Raw genomic sequence first — 4,883 nt, 5'->3', positions numbered from 1 at the left:
CCCTGCCTCCGGGCCCGCGCGTCCTCTGCGCTAGCCCCTCCCTGGCGCTCACCTCCCTCCAGTCTTCCGGGAGCTGGACGGGGCCTCCTCAGCTTCGGGCAGCTTGGGACAGTGGCCGGAGACGGAGGAAATCCGAAGCCTCTCTTCTGGCTAGCCACAAGATCTGGGCGCGCCCTAAGCGGCAGGCTGGTGGCCGAGCCCCTTCCCTCTCCGAGCCCTTGTTTCCTCATCTGAGAAACGGACACATGGCCCGGGGGGGTTGTGAAGTTGGAAGGAGGTTGGGGCGGACTCTTAGAATTCACACCAGGTCCCACTTGTTGTTCACTGCGTGCCTTAAGCAAAAACAAAACACACCCGGCCACGCAGATTCCACATCGCGCTGGTCTCTGAGCCCCCGGCCCCTTATCCGATTTCTGCAGTAGTGTGGGTGGCCGCCGGTGTGCGGGATGACTGCACGAAGTGGAATGGGCTGCAGTAACTCATGCCCGTCTGGTTGACACCAGGGTAACCCCTTGCCGGCCCAGTTCAGTCATACCTGGCTCTGGTTCCGCCCCAGGCTGTCCCAGGAAACAGAACTGCAGGGCGGTCTGCTCCCCTCACCTGGCAGGGGTTGATCTGGACAGTCTCAGGGGTACGAGGGCAATAGATGGTCGTGTTTGGGTGCCGGTTGGAGGGGTGGGCGAGGGTGGGGTGGACTCAGCACTGAGGATTGAGACTGGGCAGAAGGTGGCAGGGATTTGTAGGGTGGGGCAGCAATACAGATGGAGGCTCATGTACCATATGTCTAAATATTTGCAAGCTATAAATCAAGCTTACAAAATACGAAATAAAATACGCTCCGTGCTCTTATCTTGACAAATTCGCTTTCAAAACAAACCGGAAGGCCAGCTTTGCATATCACCTCCTCAGACTCCCTGGACTGTGCAGTGGAGGGTGGTGGTGCATGGGGGGGGGGGACCCCTCCAGTGCTCCTTCTCCAGCCTTCCTTCTGTTTTTGTCCCACCTGGCAAGGGGTGTTGGGCTGTGGGCAAGCCTGCGGACATGCCAGCCTGAACTCACACAGAGAGCTGGTCCTTGACTGATTTTCAGGCTCAGGCATGGGCACGCCAGGCTTCAATCTGCCCTCAGGGTAAAGGACTTAGGTAGGGAAGGCACCCCCACACACCCATTTCAGCAGGGAATTCTAGGACCCTGAGTACCTGGGAACGTCCCTAGATGGTGCACATGGCTTGCTCTCCTCCATTCAACAAGGGCTGGTGGGCAAGGCCTCCAGGGCACGGAAGGAAGGCCTATAAAAGCCTTCCAGAAAGATTGCTGTTGGAAGGTGCCCCAGAGTGGGTTCTGCACCACAGAACAAAATACACCACCTGTCCGGTGCCACCCGCAGGACCACTGCTGTGTTTGATGCCATCGGGGTACCAAGGTGCCCATCCGTCTCCTGGAGGAGCTTCCTCTTTTTGCTGACCCTCTCTGTCCTTTACCGAGCATGATGTCCTTCCCCAGGGATGGTCCCTTCTAAGAGCATGTCCAAAGCACACAGGAGGAAGTCTTGCTGTCCTCCTTCTCAGGAGCAGTTTGGCTGCACTTCTAGGACAGATTTGTTTGTCCTTCTAGCACTCCGTGGTACTCTTGGCCACCCCTGCAATGCCAAGGCACGCGTTCTTCATTGTTCTCTCTCAGCCACTGTCCAGGGTTTGCATGCCGATGAGGTGACTGAAAACACACTGCAGCCTGGATAAGGCGCACCTTCGTCCTCAGGGCAACATCTTTGCTTCTGAACACTTCGAAGAAGCCTTTGGCAGCAGATTTGTCCCTGTGCAATATGTCCCTTGATTTCTTGCCTGTGGCTTTGGCGAGCGTTGATTGGGGGCCAAGTAAAATGAGGTCCTTGGCGGCTCCCATCCTTGTTCTGTTTCTCCCGATGTTGGAAGGTTTCAGTTTTCCTTATGCGGAGTTTTCCTTGTGATCCACATGGCCGCTGTCGTCGACCTTCACCGGTAGGCTCTTCCAGTCTCCTTCCTGTCCCCCAAAAGCAAGGTTGTGCCATCTGCCTACCGCAGGATGGCAACTGGGCCTTGGCCGAAAGCAGAGCACACCAGAAAGGTGCTGACGATGCAGACCCGTCCGGCTGTGGGGCCCTTGTGAAGGAACGCTGCACTGTGCGCTGGCGCAGCCGCATCTGCGGGATCAAGAAAGCCCCAGGGAGCAGTTCTGCTCGGTGACACACCATGAGTCGGATGCGACTTGGTGACAGACGTGGCTGTTTTGTTTGTTTGTTTTTGGGTATTCAGAGTGTGATCTTGAAGAGGGTGTGCAGGTCCCAAATAGGCACATCCTTTTGCCCCCGTGGTTACTTTAAGTTAAAATCTTCCCTTCTGGAGACCCCATGTGATACAGTAGAAATAGCAGCAAAAGTCATTTAAACCACAACCGGACGTTACTTTCAGGTGGCCATATACGAAACCCAAATCCAGAACCACAGGCACTGCCACTGAGCTGATGCTGGGTATAGCGACCCAATAGGACAGGGTAGAACTGCCCCGTAGGGTTCCAAGACTGGAACTCCTGACTGGCAGAGAAAGCCCTGTCTTTCTCCTATGGAGAAGGGGGTGCTTTTGAACTGCTGACCTTTCTGATCGCAGCCCAACTCTTCACCACCACACCACCACCTGGCCAGACACAGGGGCTTCAAAAGCTTATGGAAAAAGCCCACGATCTTTTTTTTTTTTTAATCCATGATCATTTAATTTCAATTATCTAAGAATTGTTTGAAGCCCCCCTCATAATTTTCTTCCAAACCAGGCTATTTCTGAGAGGGACAGAGACTGGCAGCAAAGGGTTTCTGGGGCACCAACCAGAACCTGGGGCTGTGCCAGGCACACCAGGAGACATCGTTCCACTAAAGTGCTGCTGTGGTTCAGTACCATGGCGCTGGCTGCGGCCCATGGCGACCCCCGCATAGCAGAAAGAAACCTGCCACGGCCCTGCGCCACCTTCACAATTACGTGCCAAGCACTGCTCTCCGTGCCTGCGTTCAATCATTCAGTGACCACACAAATCTAAAACCCCTACCCTCCACCCCACCCCCAAGTCTTTACAGAGGAGGAAACACCAGGGGATCCCGACTCTGCAGTGGTGTCCTCAGCCCCCACGCCACCCCCAGCCTGGGCATAGGGGTTCGGGTTTGAGTCTCTGCCCCACAGCACATGCCCCTTGGCCCTTGGGCAACTGCTGGGCCTTCCATGTCTGTCTCTGTCAGGACCAGACAGTGGTCCTTGTCTGGCTTTCCCTGGGGTTGCTGCAAGGCGCCTGGGAGCACTGGAGTCCTGGGAGCTGAGGGAGGGCGCGCCTGCCCAAGGCCAGAGAGGCCCACCCTGATCTGTGATAACCTAGGAGGAGCCCTTTGGTCAGAGTCAGTGGAAACTCTTAATGTGAGTCTTTTTTTTTTTTTTTTGAGGAAGGCTCCTTGAACTTTGAAGAACAGTTCGGTGGTGAATAATGTAGCTCTTTACTTTGGAATCACATGTCACAATAATAGCTAATGCATAATGAGAGTGGCGATATCGGGAGGGGAAGGGGAGGGTGGGGGGAGGGAAGGGGGAACTGATCACAAGGAGCTACATATACCCCCTCCCTGGGGGACGGCCAGCAGAAACGTGGGTGAAGGCAGACATCAGACAGTGTAAGACATGACAAAATAATAATAACTTATAAATTATTAAGGGTTTGTGAGGGAGGGGGGTGGGGAGGGGCAAAAAAACGAGGAGCTGATACCAAGGGCTCAATGATGGATGGCAACAACTGTACAAATCTGCTTGACACAATGGATGTATGTATGGATTGTGATAAGAGTTGTATGAGTCCCAATAAAATGATTTTAAAAATATAGCTAATGCTTATCCAACATCTCCTGTGTGCCCACCACTGCTTTTAGGCCTTTGCCTATAGATATGTTAATTCACTCCTGGTCATAGTGCAATGAAATAGATACTGTTAGTTATTTCCTTTATATGTTCATATATATGTATACATCCATATATGTGTGTGTATATATATAGTGGTGCTTGGCTGCTAACTGAGAAGTCAGCAGTCTGAAGCCCCTAGTTATCCGTGAGAAAGCTGGGGCATCTGTCACCGTAAAGCTTGACAGCTCTGGACGCTCTCTGGGGTAGCTCTGCTCTGTCTGATGGAGTCTCTGATAGGGTCAGAATCCATTCATCAGCAACCAGGGTGCAATTTTGGCTTTTATTCTGATTTTATAGATGGGGCAATCTGGGCACTGCTCTGAGATGGTTTAAGCTGTATCAGCAACTCTGACACAAATGGACCTAAATATATGCGAAGGGCGCATGTAGGACCAGACGGTGCTGTGGGCCATTTGTACACAACGTTGCCGTGAGTCAGAGGCAACTTGAAGGCAAGTAACCACAGCCACAGTGATGCAGACCCGAGGGTCATTGCCACAGGAGCGGGCGGCAGACGGGTTGGGCTGCTCGCTGCAAAGCCAGCGATCGGAAGCCACCAGGGAGAAAGGTGAGGCTTTCTACTCTGGCAAAGGTTGACAGCCTCGGAAACCCACAGGGGCAGTTCCACTCTGTCCTAGGGGCTGGCTATGAGCCAGGATGCACTCGATGGCAGCAAGTTTGATTTCAGTTTTCCATAAAGGGAAACTGAGACAGAGGGGTTACATGAATTGCCTAGAGTCACCCCACTTGTAAGGCTGCCTGGGTGCTGAGCGGCCTGTTCACAGAGGAGCGTCTTCACACAGAGTGCCATCTGAGTCCAGAAGGACGGTCTGTGGGGCTTCTCTCAGCATCTCCCAGAAGTGACTGAAGTCTCTCAGGTGTGTGGTGGGGCCGCTTCATTCTATACCCCAACCTTGC

Source organism: Echinops telfairi, unplaced genomic scaffold (assembly GCF_000313985.2).
Source record: "Echinops telfairi isolate 266 unplaced genomic scaffold, ASM31398v2 ScPeMD7_7457;HRSCAF=8495, whole genome shotgun sequence".
In the NCBI taxonomy this organism is placed as follows: domain Eukaryota; kingdom Metazoa; phylum Chordata; class Mammalia; order Afrosoricida; family Tenrecidae; genus Echinops; species Echinops telfairi.
Note: the sequence above shows the minus strand (reverse complement) of the source record.